This window comes from Hermetia illucens, chromosome 3, assembly GCF_905115235.1.
Source record: "Hermetia illucens chromosome 3, iHerIll2.2.curated.20191125, whole genome shotgun sequence".
NCBI lineage: Eukaryota > Metazoa > Arthropoda > Insecta > Diptera > Stratiomyidae > Hermetia > Hermetia illucens.
This window is the reverse complement of record NC_051851.1, coordinates 59,466,614-59,481,538: the sequence shown is the minus strand read 5'-3', so window position 1 is coordinate 59,481,538 and position 14,925 is coordinate 59,466,614. Positions and strand designations below refer to the sequence as shown.

The 14,925-nt window shown below is 42.1% G+C and overlaps 1 protein-coding gene across 2 annotated transcripts in view; it reads right to left on the bottom strand.

Annotated features, from left to right (window-relative positions):
* LOC119651996 (serine/threonine-protein kinase 32A) overlaps positions 1–8,950 on the bottom strand; it is a 394,508-nt gene extending 385,558 nt beyond the window's left edge. For both annotated transcript variants that reach the window (XM_038055918.1, XM_038055919.1), the window contains exon 1: positions 8,099–8,950. The gene's annotated coding sequence lies outside the window, so the exon portion shown is untranslated. The remainder of the gene's footprint in view (positions 1–8,098) is intronic.
* Positions 8,951–14,925: the final 5,975 nt, after the last annotated feature.

Here is a 14,925-nt window from a genome sequence, read left to right as displayed (position 1 = left end):
TTTAGAAACAATATGGTTTTGTGTTATCAGTGAATGTTTTGGATTGGTTATTATACTCCAATTCAACACCGCTGCGAAACACAAAGTGGTTAACCCTGTCGCCAGTATGAAAGATGCTAAAAACTTTCGATGCTAATTATGTCCGCTGGAGCTCAAGGTTAGTCTCTCGTAAAGGTAAAACTGTATGAAGCAGCGAACTTGACTACATATCAGTTTGAAAAGGAAAACTACTTCAATGTACAATTGCACACACGGCCTATTAGCTATCGTGAGACGTTTCTCTCGTTATCATCATGGTAAATAATAAATCACAGTAAAATATTCCACAAAATGAATTAATGATCAAGTTTTCAAATTGGCAATAACAATATTTTCCCCATATTCCACTAAAAAAAGTTAATCTTACATTGAAGAAAGGCATGAGCATTGCAAAGAATTTTTTATCGAAGCCGGCTCAACAGCAACAAACAAATCTTCAGAGGGAATTCTCTTCAGAGAAAACTATTCTCCAACAGTACAGAGGACCAGAAGTGTGATGTCTAATGATTTTGGCCGACCCATAACTATTCGCCATGGAAAACTGATAAAACAAAGAGTCTTCGTTAAGAACTATCACAAGGACTTGCGCAGAAACTTAAGACTATTCGCAGCTCATCCAGAACAAAAGTTTTATATCAACTGAGCCCAAAACGGCACTGTCCAATCAACTTAAAGGTGAGTACCTTGAAACATTCTTGAAAGAAATAGAATAGCTAAGTAATGAAAACGTCAATCATAAAAGAAGTTGCAGGGTATAATTTGGCCATTTCTTTCACATTGGAACAGCCGACCAAAAAGACTGTATATAGAAGGAGTAAATCTAACGGCAAAGGGGTATGGGAGGTCATTGTGTATCATTGAGGTGAAGACGAGGTAGTTAACTGGCCCGTGACCTATATGGTTCAAATATTGATGTGTCCCTGTGCCGATGGTGCTTAGATAGTCTGCTTGTGCGTGCTTCCCAATTCCATGTGACAAACAATAAACAGCTATAGATTGGCATATGCTTGCAACCACGTGGCCGCAAATCAATGCCCCGCATCACATGCACAGCAAAAACATCAGGCCTTATGCTCAGAATTTTTATTCCGCAATTACTGTCGATGGTCGAAGATGCGCAATAATTTTTTTCCACCATAAAATTTCGAACAATGCGCTGGGAGTTGAATCACCTATATACAGTCTTCTAACAGCGGAAAATAAAAACTTTTAAACTGTTATCCCATATTTCCAACGCAATCCCATGAATCGGATATCTAAAAATACGATTGTAACAATGATTCCAGAACCTGGATAAGATGGCATTTAAATAAACTGCTAACGACCGATACGGTTTCTTCCTACCAAATTGAATGTATTCGAAAAAACGTTAATCCAATTCAAATGTCAGTTGTAGCAGAAAGCAACATGGTACTATTACAGATCACTAATTGGGATTTAGAGAACTGCTTAATAAAATTGAGCCAGTTTAGATGTTGGACGGCAGTGGTCCTTGAATTGGTACGAAAACCCGATACTTCCTGTTTGTTTTCACAAAAAAATATAAACATCGAATTTAACGAAACGCAGAGTCCAAGTGAAATACAAGGATCTTCTCACTGAACAACATAAGATCGGTCGTTTGACGTATATATTATCGATATGGAATTTCCTCCTTACGGGCAAATGGTTACAGTTACTTTTGCTGATGATAACACAATCTTAAGTTCACATGCATACCTAAAAGGGCTTTTTACAACTGGAGTGGCATCTAAGGGAAGGGGCAAGTTGACTTCAGATGAGGAGAATGAGGGTAAATGAGACGAAGTGTGTGCAAGAAACTTTCAGTTAATGAAAGGCTCCCAAGTGAAAATCAATAACATCGGTATGGTCGACGATAGAAGTCTCACCTGGAGAGGGGTAGAACCAGTAACTCAAACTTAAGTTCAAACACTTTTTGTGGATACCACCCAAAGAATCTTTATTCTCTCACCGACCGAACATTATAAGTCACATTCGCAACATATGTGGAAATTCCCTCAAACGTTAGGAGAGAGTTCTTAAAGCTAAAATTTATTTAGGTGAGCAAACACCGCATTTCTGCCATTAAAATTGTCAGAGAGTGCTCCTTTCCATCTCCGAGCCGCTTCGGTCACGCTGCTCCCAGGGCAGAGGTGAGGCAGCGTCTGACGATTTGCCTTTGCCTTGGTAAGAAGCCGTCACCGCTGGACATTTTTGTATAGTTTTGTTTAGTTAAATTCAAAGTGAAATCCATTATTTTTTTTTATCCACGGCTCCCACCGGTGTGCGTTACATGTTCTCCTCATTCAGGACTAAAAGAAGATGTTCAGATTCACAATCTATCAGAAAGACAAATAACATCAGCTGTTGACCCAAAAAATACCTATAAGAAGAAAACTAATCAGGAAAAAGTAAGGAAAAATAGCTACTGGCGTTCTAATGATTTCGGAAAAGAGACCTTCAGGGCTCAAACTGAAATTTTATGTCATTTGCTGCGAGTATCCTTGGTTCGCCATATGTGATTTTACTCCTTACTGAGAATTGGAGGATGTGCTTCTCAAAAGGGGGACGATGCTTTTTCACTTGAAAATTGTGAAATGAAGGTGTTCCTGACTATTTAATTACTGTCAGGATATAACAGTGTGTTCCGTCGCCGGCTATACTGGTCGGGATTAATTCGATCAAATAATGCATTCTATAGTATGAAATTACCTTAAATTTCGCCGCATACCGCACATTATTGAATGCATTCGAGTGAATTGATCGTGACAGAGGGGAATGATCTGCCGCATCTGTCAACGCTGCTGCGCATGATGCTGGCAACATGAATTCGAGAAGTTCAAGGTCTAATTTAGCGGGATCAGCTGATCAAAGGACGGCTGATGGGCAGGGGGATCATTTTTGGTTGAGGTTTCGGTCGTTTTGTAAGTCATTAACTGTTAATGTTCTTTGTGAAACAAACTAGAAGAAGAATTTTGGACCAAGGTGGATCGAAGTCGGAGATTTTGTTGTGTGGTTGGGCGCATTTTCTTTTTTGTTTCTATTTTGTAAATATCTCGTAATTCTTTTAGATGACTTCACGAAGAAGTGAAGGATTGGGGGATTCGTTGAACATTGTCCGGACGAATCAAACCCGCTAAGTTATTTTGTTTCGGGTCGCTGGGAAGCGGTTGGGTTGTCATCCTTTGTGAAGTCGAGCCTCTTGAATTTCTGAGGGTGTCACGGTGGAAAGGAGAGCGTGAGTTTTTCGTAACGGATTCACTACACAGGAGGATTGCTTTTGGTTTTCCGTGGTTTTCCCTTTTTCAATCAGGGAATTCTTGTTTGAGTAGATTGTAGCTTGGAGGATTTTCCCATCGTTCCATGGTTCCATGGTTAAGTGTTGAGTGCAGTTTTTTTTTCGGATTGATGGTGGATTTAGTAGATTGTAAACTTTCAAAATTAGCTATCGAGCTTGATAAAAAAAACAAAATTTTTGTCTTTGTAGAAATTTGAATCGCAACCAAAAAAGGCTATTAACAGTCTTTTATTTCTTTCCGGCGGCGGTTTCGCTTGAGATTGTGTGACATCGACGGTAGGTACTTGTGGAAATTACTCATAGTTTGAGAAGAGTTTTGCGTTCGGCGTAGAGGAGACGCTATGCTAGTTTCGGCTCCAAGTGTTTTTATTGATTTTATTTTCGATTTTGGTGAATTGATATACAATTCCGAAGGAATACTGTTCGCGAAGGAGTGATGGCTGGACTATATCATTGGCCGGTTACAGTTAGTGCAACGATCCCGGGCTCCCTCAATATTTGATATTGCTCCGGTAATCGAGCTAATTAATTTCCATTTTATCCATAGCAATAATCATGCATTTCAAAACTAAAAACTTCCTGTTCAAAAATTTGAAAAAAAAATATTTTTAAAGATTTTTTTTTAAAGAATCTATCGCGATGGTTGAGGAGGTAGAGTGTCAGCCTCTCAATCTCGCTGCTCTGGGTTCGAATCCCAGTAATCATGGGTGCCTGTGTTCATTTTATGTTTGTCTTGCTGCTAGGAGCTTATCACTTGCACAGCGTTATGTGTCATAATAGTGAAGTTGGAGCACAGTCTGACTGTGTGGATGCTTTATACACAGAAGAAGAAACACTATTACACATTTAGGCACAAAATTCTTTTGCATAACATTATAAATAGCATGGAGTATATAAAAAAAATTCTCGGTATGTGACGTCTCGAAATAGTCGTATCCGTTCTTCTCGGTCCAATCTTAATATGACTGACGGCTTCTAGTTCGTCGCATAATTAGTGTAACTTACCGTTGTGTCTTATTCTTCATTCGCTATCCACCTTCACAGGGCTTAAGATTCTCCTCAGGACTCAGCCTTCGAACTAGGTAAAATGTTTTTGTTATAACCAAGATCCGCCCGTTGATTTCGTTTGTTTTATACGCAAAACTGTTGATATGTGCAATGTTTTGTATGATTGGTTAGTTTCTTTCAGAATTTCTATGCTACTAGGATATTTATTTCATCAGTGTAGATTACCACCTGGGATGATTTGTACAGTAACGTACTATTTAGATCCATTGGAATTTCTTGTTTTATAAACTCCAGAGCGATAACCTTGTTTGGATCTAACACTCTTACTGACAATATTCCCAACTGCATCCCTGGAAAATATGGCCATGAATTTCACTATCATTACCTTCGGCAATTTCTGGGTGAATTTTAAGTTATGATCATTCAAGTTATCATTCAACCTGCCGATCTAGTAACTTACAACCGTCGTTCTTGATATTGGTTATATGCAGCTTTTTTCCGATTGATTGCCTCATCGTATTCTTCATGGCTAATCATTCATCTCTTTTGCGCGGAGGTTTGCGTCCGGTAGTTAATTGCGCTTCCTAGTTTACCCGGTCCACAAGCAAACATAGCCCTCTCCAGATGGGACCATTTTCGACCAAATTGACCTCGTGTTGATCGAACGCCGCCACTTCTCAGCCTTGATGAATGTCAGAATATACACGGGGCCAATATTGACTCGGGTCACTATTTCGTTGGCATGGTGCTCACGGCAAGAATAACAACACCCCCTAGAACCCCACTGACAACTAGGTGAGAGTGAATACTGACGCCCCCCGCAGCAGAGTACAGCACAGGCGAAAATGGATGCTGCAATAACCGCAGTCAACAGAGCTCCTGGAAATGAAGCATCAACAAATGATCATCACAACCACCTCAAGAACGTTGACATTGATACGGTCTCATAAATACTTGGCCCCAGTCGCAAAAAAATAGGAACGGCTGGTTCGAAGATGAATGAAAACTAGCAGTGGAACGAAAGAATGCTACATACCGAGTAATGTTGCATTTTCAAAGAACGCGGGCACATGCAGAGATTTATCATGAACTCCGTCGAGCGAAGAAGCGACTTCAAAGGCGGGAAAAGGAAGCCTTAAAGAACCAACAGGTCTGTGAACTCGAAAAGTACAGGGATTCCACCAATCCCGGAAGCTTTATCAACAGGCCAGCAGGCTGACGCTTTACACACCTCAAGTTTCATTCCTACGAGTCAAAGAGGAAAATGTGATTGCCGACGCAATGGCAATATTGGAGCGATGGGCTGAGTATTTTAATAGACTACTGAACAACCAGAACATTGCCGAGTTGGATGACCCGCTAACTGAAGAAGATGGACAAATGATGCCACCACCAAGTGTAGAAGAAACAGTCCGTGCAATTCATTGACTTAAAAACCATAAGTCGGCAGGAACCGATAGAATTACAACCGAATTGGTTAAATATGGAGGCGTGGTTCATCAACTTGTGCTCAAGGTGTGGGACAGCGATTCAATGTCTGACAACGGGCAATTAGGCATTATCTGCCTCATATATAAAAAAGGGAGATATCACACAGTGCAGCAATTATAGAGGTATCACGTTTCTGAGTACCATCTACAAAATATTCCCCGCTATCTTGTGTAGGGCGGATAGCTTCATACACCAAGAACATCATTGGCCCATGCGGTAAGCGATGGAAAAACTGTTGGAATATGGACATTAGTTGCACCAAATTTTCATCGAATTTAAATCCGCATATGATAGTATAGTCAGGATAAAACTGTACACGGCCATGAGAGAATTCGGTATCCCAACGAAATTGATAGGACTGACCAGGCTGACCCTGATCAATGTGTGACGCCAGATAAAATCACTCTCGAGACCATTCAACATCAACAATAGTCTAATCATGATACATCCTCTTTAATCTGGCCCTGCAAAAAGTGATCAGCGATACTGAGGTAAATGCGAGAGGCACCATCCTCTTTAAGTCAACTACTGTCCTATGCTGGCGATATCGAGATCATGGGAGGAGCCACCTGAGACGTACAAACTGCCTTCATCCAGATCGAACAGGCGACGCGAGATCTTGGGCTGCACATCAATAAAGGCAAAACAAAATATATGGTGGCAACATCAGCATCAACCCAACTACATCAAACCGCACTCGTCAAATGCGAAGAATCAAGATGGGAGACTACAACTTTGAGACTGTTGATAATTTCTCCTATTTAGGGTCGAAAATCACAACCGATAGCGAGCTACGACGAGGAAATCCGCGTATGGTTGTTGGTAGCCAACAGAGCCTGCCTACAAAAACTATTCCGCTCGAAACGTCTCACCATAGGGTCAAAGCTCTTACTGTACAAGACAATTATCTTGCCAGTCAGTCACCCTACATGAGGATGGACGATTCTATGCTCTATGGGCGATACCATGACGGCCTGTTTTGAACAAAATCCGGCTCAATAGGTTGGGATTGGCGGGTCGCTTAATCCATATGGATGAGGATGATTCAACCTGGACAGTCTATAAGGGCAATCCCTATGATAGGAAAAGATAACGGGCTAGACCCTGGCTGAAGACGCCAGACAGGTTATAGGGATATCGAATTGGTGGATCTCGGTGCAAAACCGGGATGTCTGCTGTTGCGCAGTCGATGATGATGATGAGCCTTAGAAAGGCATAAGATTAAACACAACCAGCAGTTTAAGACTGGAGACTTGGATTAATTGAGAGGCAGCTGTTTGGATTGAATCCCGGCTTTGATCATGGATATGTATCTTTACCCCTATACTTGTCCAGTTTATTACTTACATTTTGTAACGATAATGGGCCTGAAGTATAGCTTCGTTATCAACAAAATTCAAAACGAGGCATATAAAACTATATGGATATCCTGTGCTCTACACAGAAGTGAACTCGAAATATAAATAAAATAGATTGAAGAATCTCAGAGGTAGCATTTGAAGTAACTACTATTCGCCTTACATTTCGTTCAAAGTGTACAAGCTTAACATAATTGCTCACTGCTCTCTTGGGTAACATATGGTGTTCCAGTAAATATGTTTACAAACGATTCAATATTAATTTTGATACTAGCCTGGTTAGGCTTGAACTTGACACTGATGGTATCCTTCAACAAGTAAGGCAATCGACCATAGACAAGTTTGGAGGGCTTGTATACACATATATAAATCTGAAGTGGATAGTTTGTATGTTGCTTCGTGTGTTTAGAAAGGACGTTCTTGGGAAGGAAGTATCCTCTCAGGTTATTAAATTAAGTGCGGTTTCAAACTACATACGTAACATATATATGTACATGCATATTTCTAGCGGCGCTATTAGAAGAACTTTGTGCTACATTGTTCAAGACATTAGGTATTTTCACACACGCAGTTTTGTTAATATTTATTTTCTGTTCGTTATTGGAATGGCATCATAGACTCCACTTATGTTATGTTATCAGCGCCCAGTACCAATTTTCGCTTACTGATAGTAATAAAAGTAATATTGATTTTTCAATATCGGGGTAGCATTTTTTATAAAGTAGTGGATAGTGAATAGTGGATATTCCTCATATGTTACAATTCAAAAACAACTCCCGCAATTAGTGATTTATTTAATTCAAGTGTCATACAAAACGCACGTTTCCACTGAAACACGCTGCTCTTGTAAAATTATGTAAATAATTTCTATACAATTTTAGGTATGTATTACGGTTTTACTAACCTTTATCGATGATGATTTTATTGCTACAGTCACTAATTACCGTCATAAATTACCACATCACGTGCGTCACCAGCACCTATAGCGACACTATATCACTCTGGTGTGTCACCTACACTCCACTAAGGACAATACTCATTCCAATTCACCACCACTTGAATCACTTCACGAAAGTTGTTTGTTTACTTTCCAGGTCCGTAGGTCAACACAGATCAAAAAGATTCCACTTTTATTTCGTCACCTCCAAGAGTAGAAATGTAGGAAAGAACAGATACCTTAGAAAACCGCAACTTGTTTTGAAGTAGAAAACTTGCAGAGGGTGTTGCAAAACGTGAATTTGAATACCCTCAGTATTGTGAAAGTTTAAATTCTGGAGGGGTCTTTGCAGTGTTCAAAAAGTTGATGAAACAGGGAAGCCGGTTACCCGGCAAAATAACCCACTTCATGTGAAACCCGAGAGGCTTGTTGCTGAACTTGTAAGTCCAGTTTAAGTCACCAGAAAATTATTGAGAACTAGAATTATCAGAACGATCCTTTCTTTAAAGTTTCATGAATTCGCGCGCGAATCTATTTACTTTTTGGGAAGTACGAACACGCCGGGCAGCTTTGATTTGACACCACCTCCTTAACTTATAATTGAAGGACTTATCTATAATTTGGTTTGAAAATTGCTTCTACGATCGAACGGAAACAAGCGCCTTCGTTGAAGTTTGGGTATGAAATTTTCAAGAACTTGAACAAAGTTCCAAAGTGTTAGAAATTCATTGTCACGAAAACTTTAGACACGACGAAACCACCGCATGGGTAAGAGCGCAAAACGAATTCACGTCCACTTGCTATAAAATCCCGAAACTGAGTGAATACGGACTCAGTAGGGATGACTACCCTAACTCAAGGAATGAATGTTGTTATCATGAATAGTCATTGTATGGTTGATAGCGGCAAATTTCACTCCGGGGAAGTGGAATAAACAAACATCCCCTTGCAGGAATTTGCCGTGTTTCGGCAATGCGCATGCGGCAGAACTAAGGCCCCCTTCCCAACTTGACTACTCCTGCATGTTTGATTTAGTAGAAGCAGGAATATCGTAAGAAATTGATAAATAAAGAAAGTTGTACCAGAATTAGAAATTTGCGGTACTATCTGAAGTGATGATTTTATCAGGACTTTTCTGGTTATAATATTGAAATGCGGGACCTTGCCTCCTGATATGATACTTCGTACTATGCAGAGCAAAATGATTTTAAATGTTCTTTTTATAAAAATATGATAGTTCCTATGAGAGATTTTTCAAGAAATTTTGCAGTTAGTCGTCCCAAATAGGTTATTGTTGTTGAAGTGCTTTATTTTTCATGAATATTTTACACGTGGTAATATAATTTTGAGAGTTGAACTCTACCCAGAAGGGCAGATATGACATTCAAGTACGTGCGGCTGTTTACGTACAAATTCTCGCGGATCATAAAAATGCGAATGGGGTATATTTTGAAGGTTTTGTTGAAAACAGAACCTTATTAAAATCGGTTCAATGCTCCTCTGCCCGTCTGTCTGTTTATCTGTTGGTTACACGTACTTTCCACAGAAAAAAACTGAACCGATTCACGCGAAATTTGGCGGAAAGGTGGGAAATGTGAATCCCATGTAGTGATTTAGACTGCTCCAGTTAAAATTCAACAATTTTACACGCAAAAGAGGGGTGCAAATTTTTTTTCATCGACTTTGGTCATATGGGGTTTCAAATGAAAGGTTTCGATTAATACTTTTCGAAGCAAATATTAGTTTTGGCATTGCTTGCAAAGGGGAGGAAGCTGGGTGTTAAAAATAGACCAATTACGTTATGGGTCCGTTCTCTGAAATTCAACTGAAAAATCTAAACAAAATATGGTAATCCATACGTACGGTGGCATTGCGATGTCCGCTCAAATAAAATTGATAATAGTATGTTATTTTATTTTGAAAATTTATTGCGAACTACCCTTTTTATCCTAGATTAGTAACATTTTGCAATAACATATGTTTATTTTAATTTTCGAGTTGTCATAATCTCGGCAGATACTGAGTTTTAGCTAATAATAGCACTAAGTGCCAAGCATTTAGGCTCGGACCTACGGCTGGTGGTAGTGGCCGGTGGTAAGTCAATAGGAGAATCCGTCTAGAATGGTGCACTCCTGCATGGTTCAAACCAGACTGTGCGAAACTCCCAAGACATCAAGGGAAGCTGTGAGGGATTTAGGTACAATACCTGTAGCTGACAATATTATGGGAACTACAACCACCCGCTAAAGACGCCAAATTTCTTTAATTTCTCGAGCCAATGGCTCATAGTTCACCTTCTTGTTCATGTATTTCCGTTCAATGTTGCTATTATGGGGGATAGCAACATCAAGAATATACGTGGCGGAGCGACCCATCTTGTCAACTAAGAGTACGTCAGGTTTATTATGTAGAATATGGCGATCAGTTAGAACTTGCCGTTCCCAATACATATTGCAAGCAGAAATATCAAGTACTGCTTGTGGCTAATATCGGTAAACCGGTCATTTTCACATGATCAGCCCTCGTATGCAACGTTTTGATGGATAACCTTACATACATCATTATGCCAGGCGATGTATTGCCATAACAGTACAGTCAGAAATGAGATGGTCCAACGTCTCTAACGCCGAACCACACATTTTGCAGTGGTGGTTTCCCACCCGTTCTTTCATGATGACCCCTTTATAAGCTTCGCAGTCCGGAATGGCCCACATGAATCACTCCGTCTCAGCAAAGAGCTCCCCAGCCCAGTTCGACAAATACAAATCGACAAATGGCTGCCAATGACAATTCACATGTTTACTATTCTCATTCATCGATCCGCTCTTTGTCCGATTTTACCCGGGAGATGCGATTTCAACACCAGCTTTACACGTCGCAGGAATCCGGAGAGCAGCGCATTCTTCAGATTACCAACTCGAGCATGGGTTCTCGCAGAATTCTTAGGTACTTGTAAAAGTGTGTCTCCGCCATAGTTTTGATGTGGAGTCAGTAATGCTAAGTTCGGCATGCGGCACGTGCGGATGGCTTAGCTTCGACGCTTGCCTAATCCCAACTCCAGCCGAATATCACGGCTGAACATGTCTATTATTCGCAACAGACTTCTAAGATGGTCGTCAGTCCCAGCATGCAGCTTGATGACATCTTAGTAAATCAAATGTGTCAGTTCGCGCTTAACACGTAGGCCTTTTTTAATTGCAAAACCATGCCCTGAAGCATCATTCAGTAGCGATGAAAGGGGGTTCAATACCATACAAAACCAAAGCGGACTCAACGAATCCCCCTGGAAGATGCCCCTCCGTATACGGATGGGCTCTGAGGTATTAGCACCCTCAGACGTATGCACTGATAAGGTGGTATGTCACCCTTCCATGAATATCACTGAAAACTTTATTATTTTCGGATCAATGCTATGCAGATGCAAGACATCGATTAGCCAAGAATGCGGGACGCTTTCAAAAGCCTACAACTTCCGAGTCGATAATCAGTTGCTTTTTGCAACCCCTTGACCCAACTCGGACAGAAAGTTGTTGTTCGCGATGTGCGCATTGACCCTTCCACTAATAGTGGATATTATGAGTTTGTGGAAGGTTGGTAAGCAAGTAACCGGTCTTGTGTCTGCGGGATCCTTTACCGTGACCTTCTTAGGGATAATGTAGGTATCATAATTCCTCCGGCCGACTCATGACCTCGTTTATGTTGTGTGCCAATCGATTGTGTGCGCTGGTAAATTTCTTATACCAGAAATTCTGTGCTCGATTCAGTTTTGGGCCCCTCCAGTTTTTCGAGTTGTTTATGGCTTGTTGAACTTCCTCGTCGGTAACATCCGAAAAATTCATGCCATGCGTTGTGCTATGGTGGGTGCCGTCGGCGGTGATCCACTCAGCATGCTGGGCGGGGAACCTCCAAGGTCCATCCCAGTATTCTTTCGCTTCCGTTACCGAAAACTGCCCTGTCTGAGAGATCTGAAAAGGCTCTGCTGGTTCCCCGTGTATGTTGCATTCAGCACTCGTCTGGAGTGACTTTTGCCCTACTGTGTCGTAACCGACTGAATACGACAGAAAATTTCTGCATTAGTGTGTCCAGAATTTCAACTACGGGTATCTCACTGCGGATGGCATAGTTTCTGTAAACCCTTTTTAAGTTTATTCTTCCTCTGCCTGCTGGCATTGTCGGAGCTGATTTGAATCAGCCTAGCAATACCCTGCCTTAGTGAGTCCCGCTGACGTTCCAGACAAGGTTTCCATAGTGGATTTCTTTGGTTACTTAAACCAATAACATGAAAGCGAATCTTCTGACCGTGCAATTTGACCGCCGAAACTGCACCACAATACACAAGTAGCTATAGTTGCAGTAGCGACATATCAGCACACAGTCGAGATGCAATCTCATCATTGATTTGAGGTAGAATTCCCGGAGTTGGTGGAGATGCATAGAGCTTGGGAATACCTGGTCTAAGCAAAGGGTCCATTTTCGAGAGTTCAACACAGGCTCTTTGGAATTCGTCACGATCCCCAGCGGAAACGTCAGGTGGACGGTGGAGAAGAGTATTTCGGCGAGTACTGAAACTGTTGTCTGCAGTGCGGCGTGATGTTGTTGATACCGCCGCCTCTGCTTCTATCGACTCTTGGTCACCAGTCTCCGCGATGACCCCAACTCGAACCCTGATGATGGCCGGGATTGTGTCGCTGCAAGTTATAAAGCGGTACTGAACTGCAACTCTTTGCACAGTGACATGCGCGAATTGCGGGAAACGTTCGGCGAATCTCTGGTGCAACAATGGGCGGTAAGATGTTATACCCACCCCGGTGTTATTTCGTAGTAAGAGGGGATGATGAAACGATTCATTTCCTCAGTCCACTTCATCCGCTGCCTACGGGAACTTGCTGAAGTGGTCACCACAGATTGTGGCGAAACAGCTGCAGTAGGTGGCGCGATGCTCCTGGTCGTCGTCGCGCCTAGACGTCGAGGCCGTGTCGCCCATTACGGGAGCTCGGCCCAGACACCAAGTCCGACGACTCCCGCTGATTATACGTACTGGACCTGAAGTTTCTCCTTCTTCTCATTGGATGGATTTTCATTTTATACCTAACTACCAGGCGTTGTGGTAGCTTCCTCAGTGGGTAATCTGCAAGACTTGAAAGTTGCTGTATTTTCCTCACCTAACCCCTGAGACGCTGCGGTAGCGCACAGCCATTCACACTGAAGCTATGCATCCCTTTTGGCATGCTATCGCTTAGAGTGCTCTCTAAGCTCCTCCATTCCTCCGCGAACCTCGTACATTTGGAGAATACGTGATCTGCATCGTCAGGGATTCCATTGCAGCTGGGATAATTTCGTGAGGTGCCCAATTTAAACCAGTGTAGATACTGACGGTATCTTCCATGGCCGGTATGAAACTGAGTAAGATTATAATTGATTGCCATGATGTAAATTGGCAAGATGACAAATACCACATCATCTAAGACTTCTGTCTAGACCACATTCAATTTAAGTGCGCAGGATAAGATATGCTGCGGTTCTCCCCAAATTGGGACCGCATACAGCATGATGGAACTGGAAATACTGGACTCAGTACGGTCTTGGGCAGGAAACGACGACAGAAGTTTAGCATACCCAAGACCCTCCGCAACTTCTTCACGGTTTTCGGACGCTGGAAGCTTGTGATCGCTTGTACCTTGTCCGGGTTGGGCTGTATTCCGTCAAGGAAAATGGAGTGACCGAGGAATCTCACCTGTGTTAGGAGAAACTTGCATTTATCAACGTTTAGGACTAAACCGGCGTTGAAAAATGCACTCGAAATGGGCAAAATGCTCAGACTCTGAGGAAGAAGCGACCAAAACCGCCGCATTGCACAACCCGAAAGTCGTCCGTGTGAACTCGAAGAGTCCAAAGGGGGTGCAAATTGCCGTCTTTGAAATGTCTTCTGGAGCTGCAGGTATTTGGTGATACGCCTTGGTTAAATCCAAGGTCGAAAAGATGCAGCAGTTTTCGAGATGATGCGCAAAGTCGTGGATGAGTGGAATAGGATATCGGTCAATAATAGTCTGTGCATTCAGCCTTCTATAATCCCCACAAGGGCGCCATTCGTCATTTGGCTTAAGGACCATATGGAGTGGGGAAGACTAGCAGCTGTCTGAAGGTCTACAGATATCCTTTTGGATAAGTTGTTCGAATTCTTTCCGTGCAAAAGCTAACTGCGGTGGTGGTAGGGGACGCACCTTTGAGAAGATAGAGGAACCAGTGGTGTTCATGTGGTGCTTCACTGGTTTAGATAGAGTACATTCAGTAGTAATCTGGCTGAACTTTTCGAGAAGTGCCCGAACACGAGAGTCAGTAATGTCCTCCAAAAGTAAGGAAAGATTGTTTTTGGGTTGTGATGAGATTCTGCTTGACGAGTTAAGATTGGTTGTGGGGTCTATAAGGGACCTGCTCTGCAAGTCCACCACCAAGATAACCGCGTCTGTTGAGAGGGTCATAAATTGTTAGGCGACGTGGCGTTGCATTCTGGGTGGCCGTCGCCAGGACCCCCGCGGACCTAGTTTTTTGTGTTACATGGGAGCGTACATCTGGTAGCTTTTTCGCTGAATCAACGATGGTACCAACAAATGCTTGAGTCCGTAGGTTGTCCTGACGAAATAAATTTCGAATGTTACCAACCCTGCTGCGCCACACAAACATTCATTATCTTGATGAAAACCCTCAGTTGTAGGATGCCGGGTACAAACCATTACCATTTAGGTAGCTAGAAGTACTGCCAGTGATCGCTTTTATCGCGAGTTGCTACCGCATTT